This window comes from Ascaphus truei, unplaced genomic scaffold (genome assembly GCF_040206685.1).
Source record: "Ascaphus truei isolate aAscTru1 unplaced genomic scaffold, aAscTru1.hap1 HAP1_SCAFFOLD_1437, whole genome shotgun sequence".
NCBI classification, from domain to species: domain Eukaryota; kingdom Metazoa; phylum Chordata; class Amphibia; order Anura; family Ascaphidae; genus Ascaphus; species Ascaphus truei.
Genome location: NW_027454321.1, coordinates 66,517 through 84,634, shown reverse-complemented (window position 1 = coordinate 84,634; position 18,118 = coordinate 66,517). Strand labels below are relative to the sequence as shown.

Genomic DNA, 18,118 nt, shown 5'->3' with positions numbered 1-18,118 from the left:
CTTGCACATCAACTCCTCCTTCCACATCAACCCCCCCTTGCACATCAACCACCCCCCTTCCCTTGCACATCAACCCCCCCCTTCCACATCAACCCCCCTTCCCTTGCACATCAACCCCCTCTTCCCTTGCACATCAACCACCCCCTTGCACATCAACCGCCCTTCCCTTGCACATCAACCCCCCTTTCCCTTGCACATCACCCCCCCTTGCACATCAACCACCCCCTTCCCTTGCACATCAACCCCCCTTGCACATCAACCACCCCCCTTCCCTTGCACATCAACCCCCCCTTCCACATCAACCCCCCTTTGCCCTTGCACATCAACCCCCTCTTCCCTTGCACATCACCACCCCCCCTTGCACATCAACCCCCCCTTGCACATCAACCCCCCTTCCCTTGCACATCAACCACCCCCCCCTTGCACATCATTCCCCCCTTCCCTTGCACATCAACCCCCCCTTGCACATCAACCACCCCCCTTCCCTTGCACATCAACCCCCCCTTCCACATCAACCCCCCTTCCCTTGCACATCAACCCCCTCTTCCCTTGCACATCAACCACCCCCCCTTGCACATCAACCCCCCCTTTCTTGCACATCAACCCCCCCCTTGCACATCAACCCCCCCCCTTCCCTTGCACATCAACCCCCTATTCCCTTGCACATCAAACCCCCCCCGCCGACAGTCCCAGCCCTTAGATGGGAGGCAAGTCTGAAAGCCCGGTGGCGCAGATAGCCGTAGACCGCTCCGCCTATAGCCGCTAGCTCTTATCTTCTTTATTGGTGCCCAGCGGCCATTTTGTAGGATCGGCCGCGTGTGTTAGGAGGTACTGGGAGCTCGGTGGTCCCGCAATGTCACTGCCTTTTTCGACACTCACTTTTATTCTGCTCCCGTGGTGTTTGCCTCCTCGTCCCCCGACCCAACCCAAGGGTGGTCCGGCAGGGGGGCACGAATAGCCCGCGATCGCAAGTGTAGCCAGGTCCCCTGTCAGGGCTCAGAGCCCCTTCAGGTACTCACAGGGCAGTCAGCCCCCAGGTGCACAGGGACAGAGTCACATGACCCAAAGGAGCCAATAGGGCGGCAGCATGTCCCTGCAGGGAGATTGATACATTTCGCGGGCTGGCAGTTGGTGACAGTTGGTGACCGGAGCAGCTAAGGGAAGGAGGACTAGGCCAGCATCCCCCCAGGCCCCAGATAGCCCTGAGTCACCAGTAGCTGAGTGCTATAGGGACAGGCCCTAGGTTAGGGACCCTGCCCCATTAGCTGTTTGATAGTTGGGGACACAGCGGACGCTGCGTTTCCTGCGGAGAGACTTGGGTTCAAGTCTCCGCCATTAAAGAGAGCTGGACTATCTTCAGGGTGGGATCGCCCCTGACGGATCACCACGCGGGTGGATCCTGGATGTCATGTGGGAGCTCGTCTGATCCTTTGTGAAGCCATTGCAGGCCCGAGCACTGGAGCGCTCGGCAGGTAACCAGTAACAACAAGTGCACCAACAGAGTACTCACACGGGACTAGTGGCTGCGCAGTCACACACATCCATATCATTTAAAGGGACATTGTGTGGGGTCACTGGACACGGGGTGGGATCACCCGGTGGGAGGAGGCCCGAGCAAATAATTATTTATTATTTTGTCCGAATTTGGGCTGGTATTACTCAGTCAAATGTATATCTTAGGGAGCTTCAGACAAACCCGACTATCCCTGTCAGGCTCCAAACCGCGCCCCTGCACTCTTTCTTAAATCTGTCTCAGCGTCTCCCCTCCTGAAACCCCTCTCCTGGCTTCCTGTCACATCCCGCATCTCACACTCAATTCCCCTCCTCACTTTTAAAGCTTTACACTCCTCTGCCCCTCCTCACATCTCAGCCCTATTTTCTTCCTATGCACCATCCTGACTCTTGCGTTGTACCCCCTTTGTATGTAAAGCCCTCTCCCGCCTTAACCCTTTCTCACTGACTGCCCCACACTCTGGGATGACCTTTAAGAGCCACCTTAAGGCGCACCGGCTTAAAGAAGCATATGAGTAGCCCCGTGGCTAATACTATACACACGATACATGAAGCTCGGCCCCCTGCAGACGCACTTACCAGAACGCCCTCCTACTGTCTCTGTACATTCTTCCTAACAATTAGATTGTAAGCTCTTCGGAGCAGGGACTCTTCCGAAATGTAACTTTTTGTCTGAAGCACTTATTCCCATGATCTGTTATTTGTATGTAGCCCCCTGTAAGCAGAACGGGCTACTTATCCTTCTATAGGGTGACCAGGTGTCCCGGTTTAGCTGGGACAGTCCCGTTTTTTTAACCCCTGTCCCGTTTTTTTAACCTCTGTCCCGGTTTTTTAGTCTCTGCCCGGCTGCCCTGCATGCTGTAAAATGTTCCGGTTTTTGTGGTTGTTCCGCTTTTGACCATCAGAGCAGGGGGGGCAGCAGAGAGCAGACAATGCATGGAGGAGAGCAGGGGCCGGGACTAACCTGCGGAGCCTAGCAGTGAGACCCGGAAGTGTCAGTGAGAACTTCCGGTGTCTGCTGCCAGGGCTCAATATGGCTTCCCCCACCCATGCAGGTATGGTCCAGAATGGGGGACACAAACACACTCACACAATGGGGGGGGGGGATGGGGGAGAGAGAGGCACAGCATGGGGAGAGGCAGAGAGAGAGAGAGACAGAGAGAGTGGCACAAGCACAGCATGGAGAGAGACAGAGAGAGGCACAGGCACAGGATGGGGAGAGACAGTGTGGGGAGAGAAGCACAGCATCGGGAGAGGGGCACAGCATGGGAAGAGGGGCACAGAGTGGGGGGGGGAGAGAGAGACACAAAGAATGGGGGGAGAGAGACAGAGAATGGAGGAGAGACAGAGAAAGGAGGGGAGAGAGAGAGAGAGAATAGGGAGAGAGAGACAAAGAATGGGGGAGAGAGAGACAGACAGAGAATGGAGGGGAGAGAGAGACAAGAATAGGGGGTGGAGGGAGAGAGACAGAATGGGGGGGGAGAGCATGGAGGGTAGAAAGAGAGAATGGGGGAGGAGAGAGAGAGAATGGGGGGACAGAGAGCCGAGAATGGGGGGGGGAGAGAGAGACGTGAATGGGGGGGGGGAGAGAGAGCTGAGAATGGGGGGGAGAGGGGGTGAAGAGAGAGAATGGGGGGGAGAGAAAATGGGGGAGAGAGAATGGGGGGAAGAGAGAGAGAGAATGGGGGGGGGAGAGAGAGAATGGGAGAGAGAGATGGAATGGGGGGAAGGGAGGGGGGACAGAATGGGAAGAGAGCATGGGGGGAGGAGAGAGAGAGAGAATGGGGGAGGAGAGAGAGAATGGGGGGTTTCACAGAATTGGAGAAGACACAGAGAATGGGGGAGAGAGACAGAATGGAGGGGAGAGAGAGAGACAGAGAATGGGGGAGGGGAGAGAGACAGAGAATGGGGGGGAGAGAGAGAGACAGAGAATGGGGGGAGAGAGAGAGAGACAGACAGAGAATGGGGGGGGAGAGAGAGAGAGACAGACAGAGAATGGGGGGAGAGAGAGAGAGACAGAGAGAGAATGGGGGGAGGAGAGAGACAGAGAATGGGGGGGAGAGAGACAGAAAATGGAGGAGAGACAGAGAATGGGGGAGAGGAGAGGGAGGGAGAGAATGGGGGAGAGGAGAGGGAGGGAGAGAATGGGGGAGAGGGAGAGAAAGCGAGAGAATGGGGGGGAGACACAGAGAATGGGGGAAGACACAGAGAATGGAGGGGAGAGATAGACAGACAGAGAATGGGAGGGGAGAGAGAGACAGAGAATGGGGGGGGGGGAAAGGCACAGAGAATGGGGTAGAGAGAGAGACACAGAGAATGGGGGGGAGAGAGACAGAAAATGGGGGGGAGAGAGAGAGAATGAGAGGGAGAGAGGGAGGGGAGAGGGGAGGAGAGAGAAAGGAGAGGGGGGAGAGAGTGAGAGAATGTGGGGGGAAGAGAGAGGAGAAGAGAGAGAGAGGGGAGGAGAGAGGGGAGGAGAGAGAATGGGGGGAGAGAGAGAGAATGGGGGGAGAGAGAGAGAATGGGGGGAGAGAGAGAGAGAATGAGGGGGGGAAAGGCACAGAGAATGGGGTAGAGAGAGAGAGACACAGAGAATGGGGGGGAGAGAGAGAGACAGAAAATGGAGGAGAGACACAGAATGAGAGGGAGAGAGGGAGGGGAGAGGAGAGGAGAGAGAAAGGAGAGGGGGGAGAGAGCGAGAGAATGTGGGGGGAAGAGAGAGAGGGGAGGAGAGAGAATGGGGGGAGAGAGAGAGAATGAGGGGAGGGAGAGAGAATGGGGGGAGAGAGAGCGAATGAGGGGCGGGAGAGAGAGAGAGAGAATGGGGGTAGAGAGAGAGTGGGGGGAGGGGGGCGAGAGACAGGGAAGTGTGGAATGAGAATGTAGGGGTGGGGAGAACGAGAATAGAGGAATATGGGGGGAGGGAGAGAGAAAGGGGTGTGTGTGAGAGAAGGGGGGACAGAGCGGGGTAGAGACAAAGGAGAAAGGGCGCAGTTGGTGATATCATTTGTTTTATAAAAAAATTTTATAATGTGTCCCGGTTTTTACTTTTGTAAATCTGGTCACCCTATCCTTCTACTACTGGAGTAAGCCCTGGTAAGGGCAGGCGCCAGTAGTGACCATGGGTTTTTCCCCCTCACCAAGCCCCGCCTCTGTGATAGAGGCAGGCCCCTGGCTCTGTGCAGGCCTAGACAGAGAGGAGGTCCTGCTGACATCATAGGGGGCGGGGCTGTGTCTATTTAGTGGGCTGTCCTGTGGGTGTGTGGGAGAGAGGTCTGAGTGCAGCTCGGGAAGAATACTATTTAATAAGAATAGATATGACACGGCCTTCTCCTGCCGGCTCCTCTTAGTTTTATTTCCCCTTCTGTTATCCATATTCTGTATGTCCGGCTACAGGAAGGGTCAGGAGACAGGGAGGACAGAGGCAGGAGAAACCCACCTGGCTCCGGCCTTGCTTGTCCCTACTAATACAAACATACAACCCCTCACTCAATAACATAGCCCTAATCCCATGTGACAAGGAGGGGTAGGACAGGCACTGCTATCCTTCCTCTGCCATATAGGATGGGATCCCCCCCCCATGCTGTGACTCCTGTATGGGATGATACACTGGGCGAGATGCTGCAGGAGAGGAGGAAGCAATCAGAGGTCTCTCCCCCTCCCCCTGGGTATCACTGCAGCTTTCTGCCTGTCTGGGAGTCACAGCTCGCAACTATCGTCTGTGCAAGTCTGTATAGTAAAGATGGAGAGATGACCACGTGTCTGGATAATAGTTATTTTGCCCATTACTGCACTGTATGTGTTTGGTGGGGTGGGGGGAGCTGTATTGATGTAAATGTAGGCCATGTTTTTGTTTTTTTAAATACAGGATTGGTACAGCAGGCCAGCGGGGACCCACGGGGACAACCCAAGGACCCCCAGACTCCCACAGGGACCACCTGAGGACCCACGAAGGACACCTGCGGGGAAGAACTGGTGGCCCCACAGCTGTGGGGGCCCCAGGCACCCACAGGGCCACCCGAGGGCCCCCCAGACACCCGTGGGAACCACCCGAGGGCCCCTAGACACCTGTGGGAACCACCCGAGGGCCCCTAGACACCTGTGGGAACCACATGAAAGCTCCCAGACAACCGCGTGGACGCCATTGGTGCCCACGGACACCCGCGGGGACCACCTGGAGGCCCACGGAGCCTAGCGGGGACAACCCAAAGTCCCCCAGACACTGGTGGGCACCCCCCAGAGTGAACTGTGGAAACTGCGGACACCCATCTGGACCACCGGGGACCCCTGCTGGACTGCGGTATTAATCCTGTGTGTAAAAAAAATAATGGTTTTATGAATATTGTAATGGTTTATTAGGGACCTAGGAGTGGATAGTGAGGCTGTTATGTGTATTTTTGTTTATTGTGGGTAGTGGGGGTGGGTGAATGGGGTATTGGCCCCAAGGAAGTGTGTTTAGGCCTACCGGGTAGGGGGGTAGCGGGAGGGATTAACCCCTTCATTACCTTAGCGGTATTATCTGCTAAGGTAAAGAAGAGGTTAAGTCATCCCGCAACCCCCTGGCAAGGCCTAAATACCCACCCAGGGCCAAATACCACCTTCACCCACCCCCGCTACCCGCAATAAGCCTGGCACGGGTATATAACCCCTTCATTGCCTTGGCGGTAATGAAGTTGCCTGTAAATGCATTTTTTATGCATGGGATTCATGCCGGGGGTCTCTGGTGCTGATATTAATGGATATCAGCTCTGGGACACATGCATTTTATTTTCATCGCAGCTTCACCCCACCTTCTTGCCAACTTTTGTGGTGGGACAATTTGGAGAAGAAACAGCAATTTTAAAGTGGCGATCAGCCGCAATAAGCTGATCAGGGCTTATAGAATTGAGCGTGTTTGAAAAACTGGCGATCAGTGCCGAAAAGTGGCTTATCACCGCGCGTCTGCCGATTTGTAATTTTTATTTATTTATTTCTTTTTTGGCAAAAAAACCTGTAATTTTTGCTCTTATCGCCAGCTTCTCTGGGCTTACTGAATCGCTGTAGGCTTTTTTGGCGATAAGCTGGTGATAAGTGTCTTATCGCTGCTTACTGCATGAGGGCAAAATTGAAGCGTTTCATTCCGTTAGGAACTTTATCTTTACTTTGATAAAGTTCCTAACGGAATGAAACGCGTCAGAGAAGGTGAATCTCTGTGATGTCCAGCACCAAGATTTGAATAAATATTGATTTTAATTCATCTATGGCTGAGTTCCTTCGTTTGCAGTGACCGCCGAAGTTTTCTTCAATTTTGCTGATTCTACCCTCACGGCTGGGGCGCGCTAAGGATCCCCTGCACTACGGAGCAGACGCCACGATACCCCCTCCCCTTGCAGTCACGGGGTTAGCCGGCATTCGTGATGCGTCCTGTGTAATCTTCCCGGACTCACCAGGCTGGCGACGGCGATGACGTCATTCGGAGGCGCCGCACACGTGGAGTAATGCCGGGAGTTCAACGGAGCAAGCAGTGAAGACACCAGGCGGGTTAAGGGCAGCAGGCATCGGTTGGCTTATACGTGAGTACAGGAGAGGAGTTTCTAAACAAAGCTTCTCATCCTGTCTCCTTACGAACCCCTGCACAACGGCCCCCCCCCCCCTAAGGTTTATAAGTCTGCATAATTGTTGCTTCAATTATATATTCAACGCTTCATATATTGATTGCAGTGGGATCACTTTCTTTCTTTTTTCCACCAAGTTTCAAAGTATACCAAGGTGCAGCATTTGACCCATATCTACATATACACTTTTTAGAGCACCGAACATCATGGGGTTTACTCCCCTTATTCTATATACTGCATGAGGGCCTTAGGGAGTATTTGTTCCTATAAAGCAGGGGTGGGGAACGTCCGGCCCGCGAAAATCATTTGGTCCGGCCCCCGGGAAGCAAGCCTGCAAGAATGGTTTAAACAAAAAAAACTCCCCCTCTCCTGATTGGCTGCCCGTGCTGTCACTCTGCCAAGATTTGTTTTTTGGCCCACCTATTCATACATGGAGCAAGTGTAGGGTGCAAGCCGGGCCTCCCCTTCCCTCAGCACTGCCCCCCTCCCTTCTCTCCTCCAGTAATGCCGGGCCTCCCCTTCCCTCAGCACTGCCCCCCTCCCTTCTCTCCTCCAGTATTGCCGGGCCTCCTCTTCCCTCAGCACCGCCCCCCTCCCTTCTCTCCTCCAGTAATGCCGGGCCTCCCCTTCCCTCAGCACTGCCCCCCTCCCTTCTCTCCTCCAGTAATGCCGGGCCTCCCCTTCCCTCAGCACCGCCCCCCTCCCTTCTCTCCTCCAGTAATGCCGGGCCTCCCCTTCCCTCAGCACTGCACCTCTCCCTTCTCTCCTCCAGTAATGCCGGGCCTCCCCTTCCCTCAGCACTGCCCCCCTCCCTTCTCTCCTCCAGTAATGCCGGGCCTCCCCTTCCCTCAGCACTGCCCCCCTCCCTTCTCTCCCCCAGTAATGCCGGGCCTCCCCTTCCCTCAGCACTGCCCCCCTCCCTTCTCTCCTCCAGTAATGCCGGGCCCTCCCCTTCCCTCAGCACTGCCCCCTCCCTTCTCTCCTCCAGTAATGCCGGGCCTCCCCTTCCCTCGGCACTGCCCCCCTCCCTTCTCTCCTCCAGTAATGCTGGGCCCTCCACTTCCCTCAGCACTGCCCCCCTCCCTTCTCTCCTCCAGTAATGCCGGGCCTCCCCTTCCCTCAGCACTGCCCCCCTCCCTTCTCTCCTCCAGTAATGCCGGGCCTCCCCTTCCCTCAGCACTGCCCCCCTCCCTTCTCTCCTCCAGTAATGCCGGGCCTCCCCTTCCCTCAGCACTGCCCCCCTCCCTTCTCTCCTCCAGTAATGCCGGGCTCCTTAGGCTCCGCCCCTGTGTCCCTCCCTTTAGGCTCCGCCCCTGCCAGTCTCATCTGCACTGGCTACCTATGCAGCTCCAGCAGCCCATCCACGGGCCCCAGGTAACCCACATGCCCCCTTATAGCCCCTCCCAGACACCTTACCCACCCCAAGGGGGGAAAGGCCTTATTTTTGAGTGTGTTTGCAGAGGTGGGCTTATTGTGTGTGTGTCACTGTGTGTCACTGTGTGTGTGTCACTGCGTGTGTGTGTGTGTGTCACTGTCTGTGTGTGTGTGTCTCACTGTCTCTGTGTGTCTCACTGTCTCTGTGTGTGTGTGTGTGTCACTGTCACTGTGTGTGTTACTGTGTGTGTGTGTCACTATCTGTGTGTGGCAGCAGCCGCCTGAGGTGATGAAGGACCTGAGTATCACCAGAGCGGCTCAGGTAAGCAGCGCTCCGGGGGGGACAGGGTATAAGAGGAGTGGGGCTTGGGGGATGGGGGGGAGGGGGTATAAGAGGCTTGGGGGATAGAAGAACGAGTCTGCGGAGGGAGAAACACCTCACTACCGTCTCTCCTCCTCCCCACACCGGGCAGCAGCTGCGGAGGAGAGCACCTGCTCCGCAGTGCCGCAGTGTAAGAGGAGAGGGAGCTATGCAGGGCCCTGACAGGGGAAGGGCAGGAGGGCCATGGGACACCACCAGGCCTGATGCCTAATCCCAGCATCATTGGTCTCCTTGACTTCAATACATGTTGTATGATTAACTTTTGCAGACACCACCCCCCCCAATGATCTGTGCCCCATAAAATGACTCAGTGTGATCTAAGCTGTCAGACCGTCCCTCATGCATCTCAAATTGCCACTTCTTGCAGCTGATTGTCATTCTTGTTTAGAGAGTGTCTGAAAGTGAGTGAGAGAGTGTGTATGAGTGAGAGGGTCTGAGAGTGTGTGATTTCCCACCCCCCCTGCTCCGATTTGTGTGTGTGAGAGAATACAGACACCAACCCACAATCAGTCATACAGTAGTCACCCACCACCCAAGTGTCAGTCAGTCACCCAAGTGTCAATCAGTCAGTCACCCAAGTGTCAGTCAGTCAGTCAGTCACACAAGTGTCAGTCAGTCACCCAAGTGTCAGTCAGTCACCCAAGTGTCAGTCAATCAGTCACACAAGAGTCAGTCAGTCACACAAGTGTCAGTCAGTCAGTCACCCAAGTGTCAGTCAGTCAGTCAGTCACACAAGTGTCAGTCAGTCACCCAAGTGGCAGTCAGTCACCCAAGTGTCAGTCAGTCAGTCACACAAGTGTCAGTCAGTCAGTCAGTCACCCAAGTGTCAGTCAGTCAGTCACACAAGTGTCAGTCAGTCACACAAGTGCCAGTCAATCAGTCACCCAAGTGTCAGTCAGTCAGTCACACAAGTGTCAGTCAGTCAGTCACTCGTGTCAGTCAGTCAGTCACCCAAGTGTCAGTCAGTCAGTCACCCAAGTGTCAGTCAGTCTGTCAGTCAGTCACACAAGTGCCAGTCAGTCACACAAGTGTCAGTCAGTCAGTCAGTCACACAAGTGTCAGTCAGTCAGTCATCCAAACCTGGAAAACCAGTTGCGAATTGCAACATCATCAATACCAGCTAACATCACACGCCTCACCAAAGAGAAGCAGTTCCAGTTAATTGAATGTTTGACCAAATATAGCAGGCTAATTTTTAAGTTGATATTTTTGTATGGCCCGCGAATGATGTTATAAATATCCAAATGGCCTTTGGCAGAAAAAAGGTTCCCCACCCCTGCTATAAAGTACACCAAGTTTGGCATAGGATTTGGATGTCAGGGTATCAATGTGCAACCCAAATGTTAAATGGGAGTTGAACTATATGCCCAGATATATCAAACCAGTAACAGGGGCTAGGATGGTATTAGAGTTGGATTTTATCTGAAGCTCTGTCATTGGAAGCGTTAGCAATTTAGCTCTGGTCCCAAATACCATTGTTACAGTCTTGTCAGTGTTTAAAATCAGTTTGTTTTAGGAAATCCAGTTTCAAGTCTCAAAAAATCAGATTGAAGTATGTGTTCAAGGTCAGAGAGGCGAGGGCTGCGTGCATATAGGATAAGATCTAAGGCCTCTCACAATAACCCGTTAGGAATATTAATTCCTCATCTATCCGACATAAGTATAAAATATAGTCTACCAAGACCCCTAATACAGAGTTACCCACCTTATACGGGATCAGCTGCCAGACGAGTACAGTAAATGTATCTTATTTCTTTTGCCACTGGAGGGCAGCGTGGAGTTACACGGAGTGGCGCCCGTAAGGACGACGTGCCAGTTAGGCGGAAGGAGAAGCGCACACACTTTTATGTGAAACGGATATATTTGGGGAGGGATTTAGTAGTCTGAGTAAGAAAATTAACCATTTAAATATGCACAGATTTAATCCCACTTTTGGAAATTAGGGATGTTGCCTAAAAGTTTGAGAATGCATAGAGTGCCACCCATGGGCTTTAATGAAGCAGCATTTGTGGGCTAAAGGGAACAGCATTCTGTATAAAGGTATTTTGGACTCGATATAAATAATTGATGCCAAAAACTAATATTAAGTAAATTGAGAATGGAAAAAACTTCAACACAAACGTACAGAATGTGATATTCTGAGAGATCTGACAGATGTTATCAAATCCCACAATGAATATATAAAAAATGTCTGTATAGAACGAGTCAAACAAGAATATGCCAATAAAACGTTTAATTGGGAGATACAGGGGCCACAATTCAGGTCATTTAGCTGAAAGAAGAGAAGCCGGTCAGCCAGTAGAGCAGGTCAGCCGGTCAGCCAGAAGAGCAGGTCAGCCGTTCAGCCAGTAGAGCAGGTCAGCCGGTAGAGCAGGTCAGCCGGTCAGCTCTGAGATCAGCATTACTTATATCCCCTAAACGTTGTCCCCTGCATGTAATGCTGCAACACAGCCTACACTGCATATACTGTACCTGAGATACTTAACCCTTTCTTTTCGCTCGACTCTAATCTGAATGATTTGCTAATTGGTTTGTAATTAGAGAGATATTTGTAGCAGAATCCCATGTATGTTCTTTTTACCTTTTTAGATACTGTTTTGTGTAATAAAAGATATGAGATCAGAGGGGCTTCCTGTTTGCACTCGTGTTTTGGCAGAAGTGTATATGTGACCCTATAAATCTCCCTCACACCCGGGCTTGGCAGCGTGACACTAGTGCAGCGTCCTGGGGAAGAATCACTGAGCTGTTAGCAATAGATACAACGGATAGAAAAGACACTACACATAGGTTTGATTAAAGAGAGTATTTTATTTAAATAATTAATCTCTTTGCTGGGAGGGGCCTGCAGCACATTGCGGAGCGATATAGTAACACGCAGAGCAATGCACTGCAGGCCCCTCCGGCAGCGAAGGGGTGAAGACCAATGCAGGGTGTATAAAGATCTCACTGATAATTCATGCACAAAGGGCAGTTTGTTGCTGTGATCCAGAGGAAGGCGAAACATAACCCCTGCTGTGCAATGGGGGGAAAAAAATCCTTCCTGACCCCATTAAATGGCGATCGGATGGTCCCTGGATCACTGCGCAGTGAGATCAGATGGAGCAGCACAGATCAGCGTTGTTATACACAGGGGCACACTCAGTATATAGAGATGCGGGTGATGGGGCCCTTGTGCCCCTGTGTATAACTCACCTGCTCCCCCATCCCCCTGCATATCTATCCCATTCGCCCCTTTTCCTCCCGCATACCTCGCAGGGCCGGCCGTCCATTAGGCGGTCGCCTAACGCGCAGTGGTCCTAGGGGCGCATTAATAATCATTATTATTTTTTCCTCTTATTATTTCTAATTTATTTATCTTTTTTTTTAAATTATTCTTTTTTTTATCCAGTATTTTGGCGCCCTTTTATTTTTATTTTGTGTTGCGCTGGGGTGCGGTCGCACCCCCTGCAGCCCCGATAGCTACGCACTGTTTATTTTATTATTTTATTTATCTTATTATTTTTTATACAACTGGGGCACAAATTTTAAGTTTCGCCTCGGGCGCATGAAACCCGTGCTCCGGCCCTGCTCCTTGTTCTCTCTCTCCCTCTCACGCCCAATATCCCTATCTCCCTCTACTACCTGCCCCTCCCGCAGCCTTCCTGATCTTATCTGCCTCTCCTGCGGTCAAACCAACTTCTCAGGGCCCCTAGAAAACCCCTGTATCTACGCCCTGGCTCCTCTGCTACCTGCTCCTGGCTTCTTCTCCGCCTAAAAAAGGTGAAGCAGCAGATCTGTCCGCACCTCTCGTATTCTCCTACCTGCTCCCGGGGTCTTCTCCTCCGCCTAAAAAAGGTGAAGCAGCAGATCCGGCCACACCTGTCATATGCTCCTTGGTCATCGTACACCACGTCTGCGTCATCGGCCGCCTTGTAGCCCACCTCATTGTTCCACTTGACGCCCGCTTTGTCGTATGCCTCGTCGTCCGCCTCGTAGCCCGCCTCGTCGTCTGGTGGCACAAAGGGCACCACCTTCGTGCGTGTCCTGATCTGCAGGAGACATGAAGTGTTTGTAACCAGGGACAGTGATACTCTGTATCGCAAGAGCTCCTGTGCCACTTATACCCCATCCCCAATACCACGTTATACTGCCCTCCACATGGCAAATACCCGTTATACCCACCTCCCCAGGCCCAGTACCCAGTTATACAACCCTCCCAAGGCCCAGTACCCTGTTATACGCCCCTCCCCAGGCCCAGTACTCGTTATACCCACCTCACCAGGCCCAGTACCCTTTATACCCACCTCACCAGGCCCAGTACCCGTTATACCCACCTCACCAGGCCCAGTAGCCATTATATACCCCTCCCCAGAAGGTCATGTTTCTATTTATCAAAAATACATTGAGTTACCTCTGGTTTTCAGGCATGTCCTGGGGGAGTTATCACAGAGACACAGAAACGTCGCTGAGTTTGGTGAGTAACTCCCTTAACCTCTCAGCAGTTGAATTCCCCATTAGGCGCTTAGCACGTTAAAAACAAGCGTTGCTATTTCTCTGCATGAAGTTGAAGGTAATTGGAAGAGTTACACAGTGACGGCTATTTTATCACTCACCTTCTTCCCCCGAAACGGTCTTTTCTGTCTTATTTCCGGCTTCACATCGGATATCCATATCCATTCTTGGCCTCTGATCTGTATGCAGGACAATGCTTTAAGACAGGGTTGCACAACCTTTTCCCCCTGCTCCCCCCTCCACCTTCCCCACCTTGTCTCCGACGTTCTGATGTAACGACGTCATGTGATATCACGTTGCTATGGCAATGCCACATCATGTGACGCCACGTTGCTGTCGCCAGAAGCCGCCGGAGACAAGGAAAGGGAACTTACAGAGGCCTTGCGCGCGATTTCCGGCATTTAATTTAAATGCTGTGGGGAAGAGCGAGGGGCCTCTGTAAGCGCCGAGCCCCTCCTCCCAAGAAAATGTCGTGCCCCTCGATTTGCGCACCCCTGCTTTAAGAGATATTCTGGGACCCTCCAACTCCTCCATCGGACCCTTCCTCATATTGACTGACCTTGCAGTGCTCTGCACTGACTTGCACTGACCTGCTATGGTGCCTCTCAAAATACCATGCTAACTCATTCTGAACATACATGTGTCCTTTCTACATGTTACTCAGCTTGTATGGGCCACAGCCAGCTTTCCCGGGGTCCAGGACTAGTTTCCACCGGAGACACTCCCCCATGGGTCGGCGACTTTGCGAGAACCCACCCCCCCCAACCTGTTTTCTCTTGCACTGCCATAGACAACAACATTTCGGCCTGCTGGTCTTTCTCAGGTAAAGTGGCTAAACCCACTAAATCCAGCAAAGAAAGGCCAGCAGCCGAAACATTGTAGTCTGTGGCACAATAAATGATCTTTTTTTATTCAAATCCATGTGCCCTTTCCCATCAATCATATTGTATCCATTGGACGAAATGCCGGTCTTCCCTGAGACTAAGGGGCACCGGTAAAAGTATCACTACTTATTGTTTTTTTTTGGTGTGCAGCAAATCCCCATCATTTTTGCGTTCTCTTGCTCTGCCCCAATCTGACACACCACCTTGCTCTCTCACCCCCCTCTTAGACTCCCCCGTCACCCTTTCCTTCCTCAAAGGTTGTCCTTTAATCAGATCTTACCCAAATTGTCTCCATCTCCCTTGGAAATGTTCTGTCTTTAAGCTGTGCGGCTCCTCTTGATCCGAACTTTCTTAGCTGACCCCTTTAGGTTTCGGCTCCGAGGGTCTAAAAATAAGCGACTCCGAAAAGATGTGAAATATGCGCACGGGTCCTAATGGGGCACTGAGGGGGAGACTTAAATACTAGTAAATATAATCTACTGTGCTAACAAATATAATCTATTAACTAACAAATATAATTTATTAAACTAAGAAATATAATTTATTAAACTAACAAATATAACTTATTAAACTAAGAAATATAATTTATTAAACTAACAAATATAACTTATTAAACTAAGAAATATAATTTATTAAACTAAGAAATATAACTTATTAAACTAAGAAATATAACTTATTAAACTTAGAAATATAATCTATTAAACTAAATAAATATCTATTAAACTAAATAAATATCTATTCAACTAAATAAATATAATCTTTTTAAAAACAATACAATAAAAAGCTGGAGAAATGATACGTCAACCAAGCCACAGATGTGATGCCAATGAGCGTTGAACTCCTTGCAGATCCACCGTCAGCTGGTTGTGGCAGAAAGTGGTGACATACAGTAGAACAGAGTGGTTGAGCTGTAACCACGGCAGTCAGGTCAGAAATCAACACAATATTTTTTGAAATTTAGAAGGAGAATGTTCAGTATGTCACATTCTGGGCTCAGACTCTGAGCCCTGTCACATGTTAGCAGCTTGTGATAATAGAAAGTATTCATATACTGGGATGTGATAAGAAACATGAAGGTCATTTTATACTGGGTCCCATAACCTGCTTTATATGAAGTATCATTTTACACTAATTAGTAGAGATGTTACATTTTGAAAAATAGCACTTCTGGTGACATTGTTCATTTTCTCTACAAATGATAAATGAAAAAGTTGGATAAAACGTTATATGTGTGTGTGTGTGTGTGTGTGTGCGCGCGCAATATATATATATAGAGGTATCAGTACCATGTTAGCCGAGCTTCAATAATCAAAAAATAAATAGATGATACCGTTCTGTGGCTAACGAAATGCTTTTATTTGTGCGAGCTTTCGAGATACACTGATCTCTTCTTCCGGCGATGTTACAATGAATGAAGCAAGCAAAAGGTATACTTAAAAACAGTGTCTCTTGGAATGTTATCTGTGCTGGTCCTTCCCCCGGTGTGGATGTGTTTTATGCCTAGAGGTGTCAAAAGGTTCCTGAAAGCAAGTGATGAAGGAGTGTGTATGTGTATCAGTGTGAATGAAAATGAATGGAGAGCCCACAGTATATACAGTGCTTTACAAAAGGTGTGTGTGGAGTGGGAGTGGATATAAATGGTGTGGGTGGGTGTGGAAATGTGAGAGTTTGTAGCACAACTAAAAGTGTGTGTGAATACTTTGTGGTCCTTTTTTGTGTATAGGGATGGAAAAACAGTATTTGTATGTGTAAGAGACAGCTGTGTGTGCATACATATAGCACAGTATGTTAAATTACGCCGCGGGGTCATGTGACGTCACCCTCGTCAAATGCCGCTGCAGGTCACGTGACACCGCATCAAGGTAAGGGGGGGGGGGGGCACGAGCACCAGCAGAGGGAAGGCAGGGGGGCGAGCTGCAAAAGTTTATGCTCCCCTGGTATAACCAATAAATAATATAGCTGATATAGCAATTTGGTTGTGGCTAGATTGAGATTATAATGGCAGTGAGAATTGTGGTCAGAATTAATAACAGTGCAATTACTAAAAAGTAGCTGTAATAAAATAATAATAAACACCATGCCTAAACACAATAAAAGTCCAGAAACCTAGCTCTAATAGCTATGTTATAACTCATTAATAAAAGGATCCAATTCGGGCGTCCTCTGGAGCCCTGGCAGCTCTCTTCAGGGAAACAACCACCTCCTCGATAGATACCTAAACAAAAAAAAGAAGAGAAAGCGCCCGCTCCATGTGTAAATTCGGTTTAACAATTTCATTTCCTGGACAAGATAAAAATAGCAAACTCACAAACATCCGTTTGGTAAAAGCATTGTGTGAGACAGGCTCGTGCTCCGTGGTAATCCGGTGGTCAATCCGCAGCTCCAGACTTTGGACGATGACCGGGAAACTCGATAGGCTGCGCCCCTCGCAGTGTGGTCCTCCAGCAATCTGTGGTATGTTGTGGTTCCACTGTAAATCCGGCGTCTCGTCTTGGTCGCGTACCAACTTCCCTTCCGGCGTCAGGACGTATAGTGTGGCAATAGCAACGAGAAGAAAGTACTGAGGTGGGGTTGGATCCCCCTCGGTTATTTCTTGTTTTATTAATAAATAATTTACTATATTTTAATCTCTGGTGCGCATTGTGTGCATTTTTCTTCTTGTCTGCACAGTGCTTCAGATGCTGCATCTGAAAAAATGCCGGTGGATCGGGATGTGAGGTAGGGAAGTGACGTCCGTGCCGGAACGTTATTGCCACGCCTCCAAATATTTATTGCCACGCCCCCAATCGCACCCGCTGCATACCCTGCAAAGCCATAAAAAAGCTCAGGCTTCAGCAAGTGTATTGCAGCGTGTGTGCCTTCCCTCCGTCTGAAATACTATAGACGCAGCCTTATCGACGCTTACTAAATAGGCCAGTGTCTCTCTCTCTCTCTCTGTGTGTCTGTGTCTCTCTCTGTCTGTCTCTGTCTCTCTCTGTGTGTCTCTGTCTCTCTCTGTGTGTCTCTGTCTCTCTCTGTGTGTCTCTGTTTCTCTCTGTGTGTCTCTGTTTCTCTCTGTGTCTCTGTTTCTCTCTGTGTGTCTCTGTGTGTGTCTCTGTATCTCTGTCTCTCTCTGTGTCTCTGTGTCTCTGAAATCAAATCAGCTTGATTGGCATGTCAAAAGAACATTTCAGTATTGCCAAAGCGTGAGTAATAGGGGGTGTGGGACAATGATTACACGAATACTAGGGGGTACGGTATAATGGTTATACAGTATATTACTTTTGTCTCTCTCTCTCTGTGTCTGTCTCTCTCTCCCTATGTCCCTCTCTCTGTCTCTCTCTCATTCTCTGTCTCTCTCTCTGTGTCTCTCTCTCATTCTCTGTCTCTCTCTCATTCTCTGTCTCTCTCTCATTCTCTGTCTCTCTCTCTCATCCCTGTATGATAGGTATGTTCCAACTCTATTTTTTGCTCTTCTTTTCCGTTTGAGAGGAGGGAGTCCCTCACCTCTTCAGCCACACACCAGGAACGCTGGATTGCTTTCAGACGCTCGGAGAGGCGGATACAGTCGTGGATTGCAGGCACTGATTTATCTGCTAAGTACCGCAAACATGCTTGAACAAGGGCCGTAGACATTTTATTTGATGGTTTAGATTATCATTGTCTGTGGTTGTTAGTTATTGGTATTACAGTTTTTTGATGTTGTTACGAATCAAATACATTTTGAAGTAGTACAGTAATCCCCTCCGAACTGGGCATTCCTGGCCAATAATGCCCTGGCTGTAAGAGTTGAAGGGCCCAAGCAAAGCCCCCACCTCTATACACACTAACACTGCAGGGGCATCAGAGTGTCTTGTTGTCATGGCAACGGGGGGTGTCACGTGATGTAATTTGTTTAATAA

At 50.3% G+C, this 18,118-nt stretch overlaps 1 long non-coding RNA gene across 3 annotated transcripts; it reads left to right on the top strand.

The window, feature by feature from the left end:
- The first annotated feature begins 1,084 nt into the window (after positions 1-1,084).
- On the top strand, positions 1,085-17,814 carry LOC142475934 (uncharacterized). 3 transcript variants are annotated; one of them, XR_012791207.1, is made up of 5 exons: positions 1,085-1,472; positions 5,381-7,064; positions 16,618-16,802; positions 16,908-16,955; positions 17,709-17,814. It is a non-coding gene; the product is annotated as an uncharacterized LOC142475934 (long non-coding RNA). The 3 variants fall into 3 exon arrangements; XR_012791205.1 differs by having other exon boundaries at positions 17,665-17,814; XR_012791206.1 differs by lacking the exon at positions 16,618-16,802 and having other exon boundaries at positions 1,087-1,472; positions 17,665-17,814.
- Positions 17,815-18,118: the final 304 nt, after the last annotated feature.